This window comes from Paroedura picta, chromosome 1 (assembly GCF_049243985.1).
Source record: "Paroedura picta isolate Pp20150507F chromosome 1, Ppicta_v3.0, whole genome shotgun sequence".
NCBI lineage: Eukaryota > Metazoa > Chordata > Lepidosauria > Squamata > Gekkonidae > Paroedura > Paroedura picta.
In genome coordinates this window covers 86,271,793-86,293,266 of record NC_135369.1, presented here as the reverse complement: position 1 = coordinate 86,293,266, position 21,474 = coordinate 86,271,793, and the positions used below count along the sequence as shown (strand labels likewise).

Genomic DNA, 21,474 nt, shown 5'->3' with positions numbered 1-21,474 from the left:
CCTTTCCCTGCCCTCCTCTAAGTGACAATCTTTCAAATATTCAAAGACAGCAATCATGTCCCCTCTCAACCTCCTCTTTTCCAGGCTGATCATTCCCAAGTCCCTCAGCTTTCCTCATAGGCCTTGGACCCCAGCCCCTGGATTATTCTCGTAGTTCTTCTCCGACCTCTCAATTTTGTCCACATACTTTTAAAAGTGAGTTCTCTAGGAATGCACACAGTACTCTAGGTGGGGTCTGACCAATGTGGTATACAGTGGGACTATGACATTTTACCTAGATCATTGTGCCACATAAACATACTCTTCTACGTTTCTAAATATTCATAAATGCTTGATTTATACAAAAATATGTTGTTTCTTTGGAACCTTTAGAATGCTTGAAAGCCAATCATGCTTAGTTAGAACATGCTAGAATAGATGTAGATGGCTATTAAAACATATTACTTCAGAGTAATATCTATGACTGACACAACTCCTAGGTAAATATAATCACCAAAATCTGTTCTAGAAATTTATTTCTTATAAACATATGATGAAATTGCTTTATATGGCAGCCTACTGATCCATCCAGATCAGCAGTTCTCCAGTCTCTCAGCCCCTAAAAGTAATTTGAAAAACCAGAGCTTGAAGCTGAGACTTCCTGTATGCCAAGCAGATATCTCAACACTGAGCCAGAATTGGTCCATCAGCTTCAATCACATACACATACACACACACACAGCTGAGACCTCCTGTATGCCAAGCAGATATCTCAACACTAAGCCAGAATTGGTCCATCAGCTTCTATTACACACACACACTGTACACTGCTCTGAGCTTATCTAGGGAGGGGCAGTTTATAAATCCAATAAATAATAATAATAATAGTCCCTGCAACCAATCAATCATGTTTACTGGCTAGTGCTCCTGACTACTGACAGGAAAAGTTCTACCTGCTCTTTAAAAGACGGGGAAACTGATTATGTCACCTGAGATTCATTGTAGAAACTGAGACAGCTCTGTTTCACATTAGCCAGATGGGCATGAGGAGCTCATCAACTGTTGTTAAAAAGGACTTGTAGAGCCCCCACCTACAAGGGTTCCTATTTACCGTTCAAGAAATGTTGCTTTAGGCAACAGCTGAATGAGTCTTTCCAGTGGAACTTTCCAATACTTTGAAAGACATGTTCTGAATTTTAGAAGCCTACCAGTTGGGCAATTAAAACTTTTGGAAACAACCATCCACATTTTACTGGTTTCAAGGAAAACAGAAAAATAAAAATGCAGCATCATAAATGGGATGCTTTAGTGAGTCACAAAAGAGAAGCCGGATAATACTAAGAACATTTCTATGATAATTTAGAAAAGTCATAGGCAACGCATTGAGAAATTGCCATATTATTTATTCTACAGAGAGACTTAAACTGTTTGTAATACAGAAGAAACCTTTGGAGAAATACATTACAAATGTATGTCAGGAATATTTTGCTTTCAAAATACAGGAATCAATTTTAGAGGAAAAAAATCCTATTAAACTTGATGTCTCAAAAATCTTTTTTCTACGTCTATATTTTTGAATTACTTAAAAACTGAGATTGTTTTAATGTACATGATTATATAAATACTATATTTACACACACACACACACAAAGTATTCCACAGTATTCTACTTCCTTTAAAATTCACATTTGGTACCACACCCCCTTTAAGTTAAAATAAGCAGATTTCCTCCTGTGTACTGATCCTTTTCCTGTCAGATTCTGAGCAAGTATAGCTGCTGCTTAAACAAATGTTAAACCTGACAATCAGTGTGTACAGCTAACAAAGTCAAATAACGAATTTTAGGTCCAGAGTACCTATGATCGTATATCTCAAATTCGGAACTGGATGTAATGGTGAGTTTCCTATCCAATACTATTAACTGAATATTACATCTATCCAAACACAAGATCTAATCCACTTGAAAGATAACATCATGGTTAGTCTTATCCAATGGACTTATTTTCCATGATTAAGGAATTTGTATACCCTTGGCTCAGCCCAATCCGTTGATAAAGTCCTGTGATGAACTGCTGCAGGTTATTAACTGAAACCTTCACAGGTTTTTAAATTCTTAGTGTGCTTCATCTGGAGATCATTTTCTTTGATTCCTGTTATACACCATCCAGAGATAGTTAGTCTGAGAGGGAGCGATATAAAAATTGAAATATAAATAAACATAATGGCTCCATTTTCAGGGACCCAAGGAACAGTCATTTTAAGTCGGATAGTAGCTGCAATTATTCCTTTTATGCTTGATGTAGTGGTTAGGAATGCAAACTTCTAATTTGGCAAGCTGGGTTTGATTCTGTGCTCCCCCACATGCAACCGGCTGGGTGACCTTGAGCTCGCCATAGCACTGATAAAGTTGTTCTGACCGAGCAGTAACATTGATATTTAACTATTCATGGGTTCATAAAAACTGCAGAGAGAGAGAGAGCGAGAGAGAGAGCTTAATTGCTAATAAGACATAATCTTGTATTGTTAAACTACAAAACTATGTGAAATTGTGAGCTGAAAATATTCTACTATTATTACAAACTAGTGGCCAAGTCCATTGCATTCAGGAATACAACGGGCGCTAGATTACGGGGGTGGAGTGGAAGAACTTGGCGGATGGCCTCCCCCTCCCCCCAGGGCCTGGAAAGACTGCAGGAAGCTGTTATGGAACTTACTGGCAGGGGCAGCTCTCAAGCAGCAGGGATCTGCAGACTCCAAGTCTCAGAGGGAATTGGAAAGAGAAGGGAGTGGTCAGGGATGGGGGGTGGAAGGCGACTGGCTGGCCGCTGGACATACAGGCAAGCTGGTTGGAAGAGGAGGCACTCAGGGCCAGCACAGCTGCCCTGAGTGGGTGTTAAGTGCTGACACTTAAGCCATGAGACCATCTCTTCCTCTGAGGCCTTACCAGAAATATTAAGTGGAACAGATAACAGTAGGCACTCCTAGATACACTGGATTTTTGCAAGTTGCTTGTAAAGATATTATAATACTTTACTAACCATTACACAAAAAACATGTTAAACTTTTACTTAAAATGGCTGAATTACCAATGAAGCGGTCAAACAGACGTGCTGCCATGACTGTGTAAAATGGATTATATCAAACAAAGGTTTTCCAAATATTACAGGAATAATTTTAAATTAGTTTTTGTTTTAAAACTGGATGCTCATAATAGCATTAATCAAACAATTTCTGTGAACATACACTACTCAAACCACTGTGCAAGACTATTCCATTTGGGGTAAGCAGGACCAAAGACAGAAAACAAAGGACTGCCCCCCACCCCCCAAAAAAATCTGTAGATAGAAATGTACATCTGAAATGCTGTTTTACAACATCTTACTCAAAACCAATTATTGGTAAATCCGGGACAACTTCTCTCAGCCAGGAGAGTGTCCATGTATTCGACAACTTTAAAAATAGTGCAAGTACTCATTAAGCTCTCTTATGACCTGTAACACTGAAAGACCAAGAACACAATGTTCTGGATTCTGTCCAACAGTAGAGAATTAAGATACTCACACTCCTCTATGCTCTCCCTGATTTACTCCTCCAAAAAAAGGAAATCTTGTGAGTCCACAATAAATCCAGTAAGCAGAAGCCTTGTCAAATGACAGAAAAGTCAGACTTCTCAGATAATTCTTGTACCGTAACCATCTTAAGCATCAAGAATTTTTAAAAAGTGGACAAAGTACAAACCAAGTCCAGAAACAGCCAATCCTCATAATTAAGATTAAAAAAATGAGAATATAGACTCTGCAATAGGTATTTTATCCTGATGTAATTTTTAAAATCTTCTACATGACATTACTTAAACAGTGAGCTATTTTCTGCTCAAATTTGCAACACCTGATTATATAAAGGCAAACTCTTAAATGAAGTACTTTTAAATGAAGAACACTTACAGCCAAAAAAACAGAGAGAAATCTAGAAGCAAAGAACAAGCTAAAACAAAAATTGACATCAAATGGGAGAATTCCTTCTCTGAATTGTTTGCTTATTTGGATATCATTTTAATTATTGCAAGGATATAATTTCTTGTTAAATCCCAATTAATTTTATATGCCTCTGGAAGTAAATACTGCTTTACTGTCCATAGGATTACTATTTCCTAATTAGTAGTTGTTTTAAAAGGTAGTGATTTTTAAACGTAACAAGCCAGGAATACTGTATTTAGATGTTAAAACTTCATAGATTATGTTCTCTAAAAATTGTATTGTACTTAATGTGCTCTTCACTTTAAATGTAAGTAAAAGGTTTATATTGTCTTTATGTGGTCAACAAGGGAAAGTCTCAGAAGCCACTTGACTCTATAGAGCTGCAACTCAAAAGGCCCTAACAATCTCAGCCCTTGAGAGAAGGGATTTTGTGCTAGAGATTCTACATTGGTTAATCACGTCTAGCTCGAGGCCATCTGAATTGGAGGGAGTAAGGGGGGACAAGAGACCTGGAAAAACCTGCAGGAACACTTATACACACAGCAAATGACAGTGTCTCACACATAAAACCCTGAACTTCTGGGAGTAAACTGAATGCTGCCATGGACCATTTATGTACTAGTGGTTTCATGCTGTGCTGCAGGCTGGAGTTTTAGTCATGGCAGGTTGCCCCACCTCTTCCTGCACCCACATGGGGGAGCATTTGGCCTGGTGCACCTCATCCACCCCCTCTTTGTGCTCCTGCACAGGAGCTGGGGCAGTGAACTTCCCAGTCCATAAACGGTCATGGTGTGTGTGGGTGTGAACCAGTTCTATTCTATTTTATAGAACTGGCAAAGATAGGATGATTCGTTGAAGCCACTCGCCAATTAGGAGCTTCTAGGACTGAATTATTGCATCCCAGCAACTAAGTGTGTTTCTAGCTACTGATCTGTGGTAATCTGGAAGATAGGTGTCTTCTGATCTTCAAAAGAAGAGGCAACCAATTCCTTCCCTTTCTGTTGAGGTGGAGAGTTCCGCTTCTGTTGAGGTGGAGAGTTCCTGCACAGAAAAGTAAGGGTGCTCTGTTTTCACATTATCTGAAGGTGTTTGCTGTGTGCAGTGGGCTTTGTCAACCCCCTGGACTCAGTGTGAACCACTGGGAGTTTACAAATCCAAGTTTCAGAAATACTGTTGTGAAAATTACCTTCTGATTAGGAGGACAAGCCTGAAGTATCCACTTCCCCCCATCATTCAGAATTTAGAAAATCTGCTTACATGATGTGGCATAATGTGCTCAAGAACAATAAATAGACAAGCAAAGACATATAAGAACCTAACCTACACTTGTATCAATCAATAAGTTCTATAAAGCTACTATATAACATATTAGAAGCGTGCACACAAAAGTTTATACCTTGAATAAAACTTTGTGGTACCACTGGTCTTGAACTTTGTTCTGGGGAGATATAGATAGTATTAACTAATGAAAAAGGGTTAAACCCTGCCTACTGCCCTAGCAATATTGATTGAACACATACAGTCCTCAATCTGCACAAAGTATCTTGGATAAAGATGCGGCTGAACCAACTGCAGGGACACCTGCAGGACAGATACGGGACCCAGCCCTTCAGTGGCTTCTGTCCTTTCTCCGAGGTTGGGGCCAGAAGGTGGCGCTAGGGGAGAGCACCTCCCAGCATCAGGCCCTAGATTGTGGGGTCCCACAGGGAGCAATACTCTCCCTGATGTTACTCAACATCTACATGTGCCCCCTCACCCAGCTTGGTGTAGTGGTTAGGAGTGTGGACTTCTAATCTGGTGAGCCAGGTTTGATTCCATGCTCCCCCAAATGCAACCAGCTGGGTGACCTTGGGCCTGCCACAGCACTGATAAAACTGTTCTGACTGAGCAGGAATATCAGGGCTCTCTCAACCTCACCTCCCTCACAGGGTGTCTGTTGTGGGGAAAGAAACGGTAAGGCTAATGTAAGCCGCTTTGAGACTCCTTTGGGTAGAGAAAAGCGGCATATAAGAACCAACTCTTCTTCTTCACCCAGGTGATTCAGAGTTTCAGGCTGGATTGTCTCCAATACACTGATGACAACAAGCTATTTCAGTTAATGGATAGCCATCTGTCAATAACCCCAGATAATCTAGCTATGTGTCTGGAGACTGCTGGACTGGTTCATGAAGAGTTTGCTGAAGTTTAATCCAGCTCACACAAAGGTCTTCGTGTTAGGCTGGCATGCCGAGGCAGATACTGATGATCCCCGTTCTTGATGCACCTGTGAAATCTGTCAGGAGCTTAGGCATGATATTGGACTCCTCATTGTTAATGGAGGCCCAAAAATGTTCACCTGGCATTTTTACATCTATGCCAGGCACGACAATTAGCATTCTACCTCTCGGTTCCTGATCTAGACAGAGTGCTCCATGCAACAGTAACCTCCGGGCTAGATTTCTGCTATTTGCTTCCCTTGAGGCTGACTCAGAGCCTCCAAATAGTTCAAACTGTAGCAGAATGGTGCTTGCCCAACTACATTGGCTCCCAATTGGAGACTGGATTAGATTCAAGGTTTTGATCTTGATCTTCAAAGTTCCTAAACAGCCTGAGACCTGTGGCACTGCCTCTCCTACTATATCTCCCAAAGAGTGCTACAGTCTATGGACCAAAATGTGTTCAGGGTCCTTGGCCCCAGAAAGGTAACCATGATACATTCAGCAGAGCCTGCAAAACAGAGATATTCTGCTAGGCCATTTGTTGAGGCCAGGAAGATAACACCCTCAACATCTATTGGCTGACTTTCCCAGAGGAACTCCATACGAAAACTAGAAAACCTTAAAAGAATTATAATCCATCGGAACACCATGAGAAGAGGCATCATACAAATAAGGATACCCTCCATTAATAGTAGTAATGCTGATGTTACTATTTGATGGGTAATGTTTCTATTAATGAGCTGCAGGAAGGTTAGCTGGAACTGTTTTAATGATTTATAAATGTACTGTTATATGACTGATGTTAACCCATCCTGAACCTTGTGGGGTGGATGTCAAGACACTTTGTGCAACATGCAAAATCTGACAAAGTATGCTGTGCACACAAGAGCTGACACCTTGAATAAATCTTAATTGGTCTTAAGGGTACTGCTGAACACAACCTTTGTGACAGTTATGGTGATGGAAGAGGATGCTCACATGCTTTTGACAGGAAGAATGTAGGAAAGGTAACCTTCTTAGAGTAAACATATTAGCTATTTGATGTGTTAGCATCTCGTGATTGGAGGGTTCATATTCTAGTGGACTAGAGACCCAGGACCTGGCACCTAGACTGGTTAAGGCCCTAGAATCCATGTGGGGAGGAATCTGAAAAGGGACCACTGCAGGCTCATTTACTGTATGTGTTGTTGTTGAGAGCAGCACCCGGTGGTGTGCACTTGCGGTGAAGAATGGCAGAAAGGCATGATGCTAAAGATGTTTGCATGTGCACCTAAGGAGGGGAGAATCATGCAACAAAGACCAGATATGCCATGGATTCCAAGTACCTAATAACGATAATTTAATTTGCTTAGTATACTTAGTCCTGTCTTGTAGTACCCTGAGTTTGTGCTCTGTGGAAATAAAGTTGTTTAAGTAAGTCTGTACGCTTCCTTACCCATCAAGCTTCAGCTACTCATTATGCAAAAGTAATAAGCCCCTGTGGCATCAGTCTTAGACAACACTGCAAGAAAGAGAAGGGCTGCTTTTACCAGTGGGGGTGATAACTATCAGAGAAAGGAGGGCAAGAAAAGACTTTCTGCTCCAGCTTTCTGACTGGGCTATGAAATGGCTAGAAAAGCCTGGGCAGAAAGTACCCTCATCACAGGGTGACAGAAGTAGCCTATAACGACATCAATTATCTATGAATATTTTCTCTGCCCTTTCTAGGCCAAGTGATTGAGAGAGCAGTAATGGACACAGGTCTTCTTGGATAATTTATCTGCTCTGGATCCTTTTCAGTTTGGCCTAGAGGCAAGAGTTGGATTTAGCTGACAACCCTTGTCTGAATATAACAAAGGCCATATCTCTTTGTTCTTTCTACACTATTTACCTGCTGTCTTAGGCCATGCAATCTTTTTGAGGTGCTTGGAGTAAGCATCAGGGCATGAACTGGAGTTCAAGAGTTACTGCTGGAGACCAGTTATCACTGTGTGAGCTATTCTATGATGAGCCACAAAATGCAATCTTTCCTCCATCCTTTTAAGTCTCTTTGAAAACCCTTATGACAAGGGTTTTATATATCCTTATACAAATATCCTAATGATACAGTAGAAATTCTGAATAGATGGCTGGCTGCTGTGTTAATTAAGAGTAAACAAATCAAAACTAAATCCTATAGGAAATGTTTGTTGGGAGGGCAGAGATCTTAAGGACATTGTATTCCCTACTTCTGACAGGATTCATCTGACCTTTTCTGACTCAGAACCATAAAAACCCAACTAGAAAAAGTTAGGACCTTCAAAGTTTGAATTATTGATAAATTATATTACTGATGAATTATATCACTTTTATTGTGCACAATTTTTTAAAACAATTTTAGGAATTAAAAACATATATCCAACCCATAAGGTATTGCAAACCAGTATGCTATGCACTATGCAAACCAACAGCCTGACACGTTTCGGCCCTTATAGGGCCTTCTTCAAAGGTCTGGTTTTAACACACACCAGTTCTTAATACGAACTATGGACGGAGGTTCGCAACATTGTACAAGAGGTAGCAACTAAAACCATCCCAAAGAAAAAGAAATGCAAGAAATCAAAATGGCTGTCTGAGGAAGCTTTACAAATAGCTAAGGAGAGAAGGGAAGTGAAAGGCAAGGGAGAAAGAGAAAGATACACCCAATTGAATGCAGAATTCCAGAGAAAAGCTAGAAGAGATAAGAATGCCTTCTTAAATAAACAGTGCAAACAAATAGAAGAAAACAATAGAATGGGGAGGACCAGAGATCTTTTCAAGAAAATTGGAGATATGAAGAGAACGTTTCATGCAAAGATGGGTATGATAAGGGACCAAAATGGTAAGGACCTCACAGAAGCAGAAGAGATTTTTAAAAGGTGGCAAAATTATATAGAAGAACTACAAGAGCGAGTGTAACATCCCTGATAACCACAATGGGGTAGTTGCTGACCTGGAGCCAGACATCCTGGAATGTGAAGTCAAATGGGCTTTAGGAAGTCTGAGCAACAATAAACTAGTGGTGGTGACAGCATTCCAGTTGAACTATTCAAAATCTTAAAAGACGATGCAGTAAAAGTGCTACACTCAATATGCCAGCAAATTTGGAAAACTCAACAATGGCCACAGGATTGGAAAAGGTCAGTTTACATTCCAATCCCAAAGAAGGGCAATGCCAAAGAATGTTCAAACTACCGCACCATTGTACTCATTTCTCATGCTAGCAAAGTTATGCTCAAAATCCTACAAGCTAGGCTCCAGCAATATGTGGACCAAGAACTTCCAGAAGTACAGGCAGGATTTCGAAGAGGCAGAGGAACTAGAAAATTGCCAACATACGCTGGATCATAGAGAAAGCTAGGGAGTTCCAGAAGAACATCTACTTCTGTTTCATTGACTATGCTAAAGCCTTTCATTGCGTGGAGCACAACAAATTGTGGCAAAATCTTAAAGAGATGGGAATACCAGAGCATCTTATTTGTCTCTTGAGAAACTTATATGCAGGTCAAGAAGCAACAGTGAGAACTGAACATGGAATCACTGATTGGTTCAAAATTGAGAAAGGAGTTCGGCAAGGCTGTATACTGTCGCCTTACCTATTTAACTTGTATGCGGAGCATATCATGAGAAATGCGGGATTAGAGGAGTCACAAATTGGGATCAAGATTGCAGGGAGAATTATCAACAACCTCAGATATGCAGATGATACCACTCTAATGGCAGAAAGTGAAGAGGAACTAAAGAACCTGTTGATGCGGGTGAAGGAGGAGAGTGCAAAAGTTGGCTTGAAACTCAACATCAAGAAAACAAAGATCATGGCATCCGGCCCTCTCAATTCCTGGCAGATAGATGGGGAAGAAATGGGGATAGTGACAGATTTTATTTTCCTGGGCTCCAAGATCACTGCAGATGGGGACTGCAGCAGAGAAATTAAAAGACGCTTGCTCCTGGGGAGGAAAGCTATGGCAAATCTAGACAGCATCCTAAAAAGCAGAGACATCACCCTGCCAACAAAAGTGTGTCTAGTCAAGGCTATGGTATTCCCAGTTGCAATGTAAGGCTGCGAAAGTTGGACCATGAGGAAGGCTGAGCGTCAAAGAACTCTGGTGCTGGAGAAGACTCTTGCGAGTCCCTTGGACCAGTGGTCCCCAACCTGCGGGCCGCGGCCCGGTACCGGGCCGCGAAGGCCATGGCGCCGGGACGCGGCTCCCTCTCCCTGCCCCCCCCCGCAGTAAAAAACTTCCCAGGCCGCAAGCTTGCGGCCCGGGAAGCTTCTTACTGCGGGAGGGCGGGGAGAGGGAATCAGGGCCGGCGTGGCCCGATGCGCGGGCGCGGCCCGATGCGCGGGCATGGCCCGATGCGCGGGCGATGCGTGGCCGTGGCCCCCGCGGGCCGCGGGCCGCGCCCCGATGCCCTGCCGGTCCCCAACCTCAGAAAGGTTGGGGACCACTGCCTTGGACTGCAAGGCGAACAAACCAGACAGTCCTAGAGGAGATCAGCCCTGACTGCTCCTTAAAAGGCCAGATCCTGAAGATGAAACTCAAATACTTTGGCCAATTCATGAGAAGGAAGGACTCCCTGGAAAAGAGCCTAATGCTGGGAGCGATTGAGGGCAAAAGAAGAAGGGGACGACAGAGAATGAGGTGGCTGGATGGAGTCCCTGAAGCAGTAGGTGCAAACTTAAATGGACTCCGGGGAATGGTAGAGGACAGGAAGGCCTGGAGGATCATTGTCCATGGGGTCGCGATGGGTTGGACATGACTTCACACCTAACAACAACAATAAGTTCTTAACACATATAAAATACGTATAGCCGACAATAAAAAACTCCAAAGTAAGAGCTATCAGAGTCACTGAATGAAAGAAGATGTCTAGTTATCAGTCATTAGCTCTCTTCCAAAGGCTGCCCAAAATTTTCGATGGTGTTTCCTTATTACTGCATATATTGCAACCAGTGAGGTCAGTTAAGAGCCATTGGGTCATATTAAAACCAACGCTACTACTGGAGAAGCAAGTCTGCACAGCTGCAAAAAATGCTTTCTTCCAACTCAATTTAGCCCAAAAGACAGTCCCCTATCTAGACATGGCCAACATGGGCACTTGGATCCATGCCTCAGTAACACTGAGACTAGACTGTCCGTCAGTTACTGGACAGATCCCAAGTGCAGGACCGCCTCTCCCCCTATGCTCCACCATAACAGTGCTCATCTCTTGGCATTCTGGAGGTGCCAACATGTACAATCAATAACTGCAAGTATATGTGCATTCTTTGTCTCTGTCTTATTCAATGGTGAGGTCAGGAAGGCTTCCATTCCTCCAGCTTCCATCAACTATGAAAACTGATTTATTCAAGAGTGCTTTTCTATATAGATAATAGGGCTGTACTGTAACAAAAAGGTTCAAAAAGATATCAGGATAAAGGGTTATGGACTGAGGTCTATGCTATAATATATAGTTCATACTGTCTATTTTGAATTCACCATAATATTACATAGTTTAATGGATATTAATACTTCTGCTGCTGCAGTTCTGTTTCAGATTCCTGGCTGGTTCCAGTTTTCTACAACTCAAATTGTATTGCACTGTTTACTGGATGCCCTATTCTGCTGACTGATTTGACTTACACTACGTAATCCACCTTGAGTCTCAGTGAGAAAGGTATATGACATAAAGAAAAATATGACACAAAAATAATCAGATATATTGAAAGACTAAATTAAGGAAATCAGAGTCCAGTAGCACCTTTGTTGGTCTTCTACTGAACTCTGATTTTATTGTGCTACTTCAGACCAACACAGCTACCCATTTGTATCTAAATTAAGGAAAACATGTGATAATTCAAATTAAGCATTACACAATTGCTACACCACTTCTACCTATTTGTTGCCCATTGCCATGACAATATTAAACAGCTATTAATGGCAAAGATACTTGAAAATTTCCAATCTGATCTTTTATGAACTGTTACAGAATTTGGCTCAATACAGTCCGTGGACAGAAAATGATAAATCAAACTGATTCACAGACTCTGAGTGGGAAGATACCAGTATATAAATCAAATCCAAATACTTTTTTAGCCTGAATATTGTGTCTCATTCCAGAGATGCCAATTCAGCTTTCCACATGAAAATCTTGGGGCCTAGTAATTTAAAATAAACTGCTCACTGAGAACTTTGTATCATGATGAACTGCAGCACTTGCTGCCATACCCTTCCTTTAGAGAGTCTTATGACACCTCTTTTCTCTAGAACAGCCAGTAAAATAAATCTGGTTATTTTTCATTTTGGCTGATAAGAGAATTCAAAAGAAGCATTTTGTAGTTACCATCAAGCCAATTTAATTTTATTAGACCAGGCTTTCTCAACCCTGGGGTTTCTAGACAGCCCTGGAATGGTTTCCTGAATAGGTGGGAGTTAATTAATTTTAATATATTTTTAATTTGTTAAACATTTATCAGGTGATAATCATATATGGTTATGTAAATCCACCCACCCCGCCCAAAATGGCCAATAATGGGCCTGGAGGGGGCAGGAAGGGGTGGGCCAGGTGGGCATATGCATAGCTATGCTTCCCAAATATATTCTGCATGATAGTGCTACTTCAGGTTTCCTGAAGCCTGAAGAATGTTTCAGGGTTTTCTCAATGGTAATAAATTGAGAAAGGCTGTATTAGACACTTAAAATTAAGACAAAGGATACTTTTGGTGCAACACTGTAAGCGTGTACCGGATTGTAGGTGGTTCTGAAGTGTTAATATATGAAAATAACAGAACTATTCAGTTTGTGAAAAGAATGAAAACTAACAACAATTTTAATTCACCTAAAATATTAAAACAAAGTAGGAGTATAAACCTGACTGCTCTTCTGCAAATGCCATGCTTGGCTGAATAGACAATTCTGCTACTTAAAACATACATTGTATGTCTATCGCAGTAAAGTAGCACAATAGCAAGCTGTTTTATTTTCTCAGTGGAAAATAAAGTCAAATTCTGCAGCATGCACAACACAAATTGTATGGAATAATCCCAGAGATTGAACAAATGGTCCAGTAATGTCTGCCCAGGAAAATAAGAAGATGCTAGCATGTTAGGTATTCAAAACAACAATTCACAGAAACAAAACCTGGACACTAAGAGTAGTTACAATTTACTGTGTTCTTCCTGGAGAGAAGATTCCCTGGAAAAGAACATACCGTACAACTTCTCAGGGCTAGTTTACATAAGCTTGGTGTTCTCATACATATCATGTATCCTGCCCTGTTTGGATGCAATAATATCTTATGTGCAACTGCAGGAAACATTTTGAATTTTCTTTAAAAACCAATGTTGTGAAAGATTCAAGTGGGCAGCCATGTTGGTCTGAAATAGCACAACGAGGAAGAAGAGGAAAAAGAGGAAGAAGAGGAGGAAGAAGAGTTGGTTCTTATATGCCACTGTTCTCTACCAGAAGGAGTCTCAAAGCGGCTTATAGTCGCCTTCCCTTTCCTCTCCCCACAACAGACACCCTGTGAGGTGGATTACCTCACAGGGTATCTGTTGTGGGCTGAGAGAGCCCTGATATCACTGCTTGGTCAGAACAGCTTTATCAGTGCCGTGGTGAGCCCAAGGTCACCCAGCTGGTTGCATGTGGAGGAGAGCAGAATCGAACCTGGCATGCCAGATTAGAAGTCAGCACTCCTAACCACTACACCAAACTGCAAAGTCCAATAGCACCTTTAAGACCAACAAAGATTTATTCAAGGAGTGAGAGCTTTCGAGTTCATGCACTCTTCCTGAAGTAGTCCTGTCTTTATGGGAAAAGAAAATGACTCACTATGAGTTAGTAGACGTATTGTAATCCACAGACAATATCTATGGAATATCAAATTTCAAAATGAGAAATTTAGAAATCAGGAAGCCTATGTAACAGTGTCCTGCATGAGGCTTCCAAAGCAATTTAGTACTGCTCTGTTATGAGAAAATAAAAAATCAACTGACAAGGATTCTCGTCCTTTATGTGGAACATTTACATAAGGGACAAAAATTGTTGTCCCCTGCTCACACCCTCCTCCCCTCCTCCCCGATCTGCACGCATGGCTCCTGGGCATGGTAGGCTGGCGCAGCCTTGACCCCACAATCGGGTGCACTTGCAGTTGCTGCCCCCACCAGTCTGCCAAGGCTTCTCCCTCTCTCCAGAGTGCGGGACTGGCCTCAAAAGGCTAGCGGACACGGCAGCAGCTCAGTGAGCTGCAGTACCTAGGAGTGCTTGCTGCTGCCACCCCCCCCCCCCAGTCTCCTGAAGCGTCTCCCAGTCGCTGGAGCGTGGGAGTGGGTTTGGAAGGCTAGTGGAGGCAGCACCAGCACAGCGAACCCCAGCACTGAGGTGCGCTTGCCATCACCGGCCCTGCAAGTCTTCCAAGGTTGCTCCTGGGATGGTGGGAGAGCTAGTTCCAGGTGGGTAGCCATGTTGGTCTGAAGTAGCAGAGCAAAATTTGAGCCCAATGGCACCTTGAAGACCGGCAAAGTTTTATTCAAGTTGTGAGCTTTCACGTGCAGGCACACTTCCTCAGACCCAAGGAACGGATTTGTTATTCTAGCAAGGAATGATCTGATCCTTCATTATCATTCTGCATATTTGTGGATGTCTTCATGATGCTGTTTACTAATTTACTCTCTCCTTATATTTCTACTCCTATATTCCTGTTCCATTGTCTTGAGAAAGTGTGCATGCACACGAAAGCTCACACCTTGAATAAAACTTTGTTGGTCTTAAAGGTACCATTGGACTCAAATTCTGTTCAAAGCTAGTTCTGTTTTTTTTATTTCAAGTAACAAATGTTCAACTGTAATAACATGAACAGATGCATAAGTCAAAATATTTGTGGCCTAATAACAGAGCAAGACTGTACTAACTCAGGCCTGAATTCATTTAACACACTCAGTATACTACCAATACACATTCTACCCAAAACCTTGACCTGTAACTATACTTACAATGTACCTTTTAATCCTCCCACCAATCAAATGTTAATGTACATTATAAAAATACCAGAGTGAATATTTTAAAGAAACCATCTATCTACCTGCCAAATAACTTTAAACATCGTGTTAAACTCTTGGCATGTCTTCAAGGGACACTAAAGCTCATTTAGTATGTTATAATTATTGTAAACTAGCAGTTCTCTACTAGATATACTCAGCACATTCTTAAACTATCACTTTCTGAATGCTTAGCAAAATTCCCATGTCTTTCAAGCTTCTTTACCTGTACGGATCAGATCTCATAATTTAGGACACTATCCACATTATTATTTATTATTAATTTAATCCGTGTTACCACTATTATTTATTTATTTATTGCTAGTGGCATGCAGAATGCAGATGTACTCAAATGGCTTATAAATCACACTCAATCAATAGGGTCATAGTAGAGGATCAAGAATGAAAACAGGAAAAGGGGACAGACGTGATGAAAAGTTATGCAGAAGCAGTTCCAGGAAGGCTTTTGGTCTGTAGGAAGAAGTAGATAGTGAAAAAGAGGACAAGGCTTGAAGCAAAGAAACTGCATGGGAAGAACAAGCAACAAGGTGTATGCACATCTATAAAGAACTAAGCAAAGGGATCATATCTATGAGGCGGAAAAAGATGAATATAGCAGATGTGTTCCAAAGAAAAAAGACCAGCAAGGAGAAGGAAGGTAGAGCAGCAAAGATACAAGATACAATATGTAATAAATGGCTGGGGAACAGATACGGTTTTAATGTCAGCATAAGCTGGAAAGGACAGAACTGTAAAATGCTACAAGCCAGATTTAGAGCTCTCTGGATACAGCAAAGAAACAGACTTCAAAGTATCAAAGATTGCTCCAGGGCTGCAAGCCTGAGAGACACAATAGGACCATCAGCCCAAGCATAGTGAATGGAAAGGGTTGGAAAAGTAAAAACAATGGGCTGGGAGTCTTTTTCATCCCTTCATTCATTTCAAAATACCAATGGAGTATCAGGGAATACAAATTGCAGGCACAAAGGGACAGGAGATTTTTTTGAGAGAGCATCAATAAGACAAGAGGCTATAGAACAAGACAAAGAGTACTTTCAGAGGGAGGAAAAGAACCAGAAACAGACAGCATTTCAAAAGCTTACACAGAACAGCAAAACAAGGACAAAGTAACTGAAAACAACAAAAATGACCAAGGCAAGAATGAGGGCTGAAAAGACACTCTCCAATTTGACCAGAATATGATCTAGAATATTTTTATGAGAGAAATTACAGATGGGAGAGTTGAAGTAATCAAAATGGTTGGGGGGATTAATGGAAATAAAAAACATGGACAAGCAATAAGTTAAGGACAAACATTTGAGCAACGGAAACATACATATAAGCAGCCTGCTGATATATGAAGGGTTGCAAAAGTTCATGAAACCCTGTACAACAGAGAACTACAGAATAATGAATAGCCTGATGGAGAAAAACCAATGGTGAAGAGAAAAGTGATACAAGCAGATAAACACATAATACTAGTAGGGCGGGGCTTCTCCCAGCCAGTTCTAGTATCTGAAGTGAGCTCTGTGTTCTGTTTGTCTATGGTTCATGCCATGGCAGCTTGACCAATGTCCTAAGATCCTCTCGGGGCCAGCTAACTGGCCCTCTCTCTTGAGTGTCCCCTTGCTGATTCTCAGGTCCTTGGGGTATCTATTTTTCTATCATGTTCTGAATATTATGATTGTGCCTTCTGGTCTCTAGGTTGTAAACTGTTCATTAAAATAATAACTCACCAATTGTCTCATAAAGACTAGGACATAATAGGTTATGTTTTATGCTCACAAATAAGAACATTACATGACATAGCGGTAGCCAAAATATAAGCTAAATATCAAAAATGTTCAAGACATTTAAATATAAAATCATGGATACTGAAAATATTGCGGGTAGAAAAGTTAAAGCTAACTGAATTTGCATGGTTAAATATAGCCATGTTAAGAAGCCTTACTTTTCTATGAGGTAGAAACCCTTTTTTGACTATTCACACAGGATTTGTCCAACTGTGCAATATTGTAATTTAGAAATACTTTTTCTATTTTTCAGATAAATGGTGACTTTGTATGAGTTAAAAATAGTAATTAGCGCTATGAAATATATAATTTTTTTGTTCGGTGAAATATATATATATATATATATATATATATATATATATATATATATATAATTTGTATGTACATATGTAGTGTTTGGTTACTTGTATGAATTTTATATAATGATTTATCTTTTTTCAAAAAAACTGATAACCAGACATGAAAACAATAAACGTAAGAATAAGTAAATGAAAAAAATTGCCAAGCTCTAACACAGTGGTCCCCAACCTTTTTATCACTGGGGACCGGTCAATGCTTGACAATTTTACTGAGGCCCGAGGAGGGGGGTCTTTTGCCAAGGGACATCGCCACCACCGCCTGAGCCCCTGCTCCACTTGCTTTCCCGCCGGCACCTCTGACTTCCTACTGCCCGCTGGGGGGTACTGCCAACAGCAGCTGCACAGTGCCATGCCGAGGGGGAGCCGCAGCCATGGCAGCCGCTGGAGAGCACCAAAGGTGAGCCGGCAGCAGAGTGGCAGGGCAGCCCCTGAGGCAGCAGCTGGGAAGGAGGATGAGGAGGAGCCACGGCCCGGTACCGACTGATGTACAGACCGGGACCGGTCCCCGGACCGGGGGTTGGGGGCCACTGCTCTAACATGTTCTTTAAGAACTTAGTATTCCTCCAATTTACTTATGGATACTCCTGTAGCAAGAATCTACATATTATTAATGACATGTGGCCCCCATCTGCGGATACTTAAATCTTCAGATCAGGGCCACATGGATGCTAAACAGTTTTTAAAAAGTAAATTTGGGGGACTCCCCAAGTTTTCAGGAAAATAAATACATTAGGGGGGCAAGTTAGATCCTTCCCCAAACAGTGTATTCTGCGCAAGCACAGAGAGCATATTTACCTCCAAAGATTGTTGCAGCCCGTGCGTTGCTATAGGCCCTGCAACAGTGCAGCCCAGATGTATGTGCATGCCACTAGCAGCATTGGAGACTGGCAGCTCCACTGGGCCCAGTGGTGCAAGACACAACTTATATTGGGTCTGGCAGTAGCACAGCCCCTGGGCCCACTGAGAAAGTGGGGGAGGAATTCCCCCTGTGAGTATTGTGAGTTCATACTTGTGTATCACTGTTCGTCAAACCTTCATGTGGTCCCATCTGTGGATACTTATTCCACAGACTGAGGTCATGGACAGACAGATCTTTGTGCAATCCAGATAAAAAGGACTGCAACCCCCCCTGAAATCTAATATAATTAATGGGAGGGGCTACCTTCCAAAATGATAAAAGGAGCAGCTGTACATTTTTAAAAAGATGCCAACAGCTTCAAGCCTTGATTTCTGTCAGCAGAAGGATTGGTCAGGGTACTTTCCAGGGCTGTTTTCACCTTTGAACAAGGACTCATTGGGTTCAAGATGCAGTCGCCGCCATGCAACTTGATACCACTCCACAAGAGACATTGTTGTGTTAGAGCATACAGTTTCAGACTAGAATTTGAGAGACACACGTTTGAATCCCTTTACTGTTGTGAAAATTTACTGAATGGTCTTGGGTCAGTCACACACACTCATCACAACCTACCTCACAAGAACGTAGTGAGGATAAAATGAGGAGAGCAGAATGACAGAAGCTGCTCTGGAGAAAGGCAGGATATAAATGTTGCTGAAGATAAAGGGCAGAGAAAAACTAAGCTGGTTTTTTAGTGGAAACGAAAGAAAGAAGCAGAAAAAGGAAATAATTTGGGAATGTAATACAGGGGGAAAGTGATGTAACTCCTGCAAGACTTTGCTGGATCCACACCACCTAAACGGGCCCCGCTCAGTTGGCACCATGCAACTTGGCCAGTTTTCCTGGAAAGAGGCTGCCAGTGAAGGAAGAAAGGACAGCGGAATTCAAAGGGGCAGATATAGGTATGTTGGCTTGTGTTGGGAAAGACAGATGGAAGTGGGAAAAGGAGAAACACTATGGGGATTGTTCTACCCCATCCCTGAGGTTAGTGGAAGCCTAAGAGGTCAGCAAGAGGATTGGGTAAGGGACCATTGACATGGTCAGAATTATGTGCCTCTTCCTAACATTTCAATCACAAGATTTTCAGGTATTCACCGACCCCCTCATACTTTACACCCTGTCATTGACTTTGCATGGATTTAGAGTGTAAACCACTTTCACACAATGTCCTTTTCAGAATTTCCTTTAACGAGGCCTTTAAGTTATTTGGAACACAAACAGGTAACTAGTAGGATTTGCATGCTATTCATACTTACCCAAATTAATCCTTCCTCTATTGTTCAGATGAGAAACAAGTAAAAAAGAAACCACCATGTAAAACAGTAACAGGTACTACTGGCACTGCACCCAATGCTTTTATCTTGATAAAATGTTCAAATATCCTAGCTAAAAGACTGCCATGTTTAGACATATGCATCTGCAGTCCAGGGGCAGACTCCTGCAATACTGTTCAATCACAATATAGTTCAAGTAATAAAGATGACAAGATAGCTCAAAGAAAACTCTCTAGCTTGGATCTTAATCACCTTTTCAGCTTATGCTAGGCATATCCACTTAGGGAGAAGATTTTCACTGACTCCCCCTTCACTTTTAACTGCCATGCTGTTCCAGGAGGGCCACTGATGCATAGGGAGCACCATTTCAGGTGGCACAAATGACTGCAATGAGAAGGGGGAGACAGGAATGTTACAATTTATGTTGTGTAATTATTTCACTGGCTCTGCACAGAATCCATACCACTATTTCTACACTACAGAAGCTATTATATAACTAGATAGTAATCATTTAAATTTTATAGCTACCATCATGCAAAAATGTCTAAGTATGTAACTTTTGTTTACTATCAAACTACATCATGGCTAAGCATCAACAGATTTTCCCAGTATGGGAGCTTTTGCTGGAGTATGAAAGCTGGCCTCTTTAGTGGCAGGGGATATCTGGAAGTTTTATCTTATATTAATCTGTAATCTTTCAGTATGTATATAAGAGACCTTGAACAAAGAGAAAAGTCATACAAATATTTTAGTAAGTAAATAAAGCAGAATATAAATACATTCAAGATCTCTAGTATACAATCCAGTAAAGATCCAAATTTTACATGTCAATTTATTACTACATTATAGAAAAATAGTCAGGCATTAATAGTTCCTAAGTTCTTATTTCGAGAAGGGGGGGATCAGTTGATTATGAATACAGTGCTGCAGCATTTCTGGAATCAAGAGATCTGGTTAAACATACAGCACAACTCTTTTAAATGCTGACATTTATTTCAATTTAATTAACTGAATAATCTCCAACAATATTCCAAATGGTTCATTTGGTGCTAACACAGGAGGGTGAGCACTGTTAATTTGGCAGAATTTAATTTTGCTGTATTCCACTGTTCTAAATTGTTGTTATTGTTATTACTGTTAATGTTATTGTTATCACCATATTATTATTACAAATGGAGTTGCCTGTCTCATGTAAACCGCTCTGAGCCTTGGGGGAGGGTGGTATATAAATTCAATAATAATAAAATCAAAGTTATGACACTCAACTGAACTATAAATCTAACAATGGCTTAGAGTCATATACCACCTTATCTTCAAATGAACACAATCAACATTTACTAGGCATAGCCCCTGTATAACTGTATGATGTCCAAGGGAACTCTGAACTTTTACAAAAACAGATTAGTATTTTCCTCAGCTATTTCCATCAAAACTTTATAAGGATACAGACTTTTCAAGATGCTTTCAAATACAGTCCTAAATGCCTACTGAAGTCTAATTCGACTGGCTTGTGTTTTGTTTTTTACAAGAGTAAAGTGGAGCCTCCTGAATAGACTGAGCTTAGGTTACTTCCTTCCTGACCACACCCAGTTTGACTTACTTGATTGGCCTATTAATTAAAGTGGCAGCTTACTGGGATGTTATTGCTTAACAGTCCACCTATCTGGACATCAAGGCACATTGGGAATCCATGACGATTCAACATCCGTTCATTCAGTTACACACACAGGCCCAGAAAAGCTCCTATTACCCTCCGCTGGATTTCTTTCCCATGCCTGCGTGCATGAAAAGCATGACTTTAAACGTGTTTTGGAATCCTTCGCCAACTCTTGTGCCCATCCATTTGAGAGGCTTGCCTTCCGCTCTGCCCTAGGAGAGCGCATGGGAAGGAGCAAGGAGGGGGCGTGGCAGCGGCGACCGATACACAAAGAGCCCTGCAGGTGGGGTATTTAGGGAGCCTACGTTAAGGGGGAGGGGCGTCAC

At 41.2% G+C, this 21,474-nt stretch overlaps 1 protein-coding gene and 1 long non-coding RNA gene across 2 annotated transcripts in view; both read right to left on the bottom strand.

The window, feature by feature from the left end:
- The window catches only part of EGLN1 (egl-9 family hypoxia inducible factor 1), a 39,368-nt gene that overhangs the window by 16,422 nt on the left and 1,472 nt on the right, over window positions 1–21,474 (bottom strand). The gene's annotated exons all lie outside the window — the stretch shown is intronic.
- LOC143841703 (uncharacterized) lies at window positions 1,362–21,448 on the bottom strand. Its single transcript, XR_013232754.1, has 2 exons — window positions 21,125–21,448; window positions 1,362–2,440 (listed from the first exon to the last, which is right to left on the bottom strand). It is a non-coding gene; the product is annotated as an uncharacterized LOC143841703 (long non-coding RNA).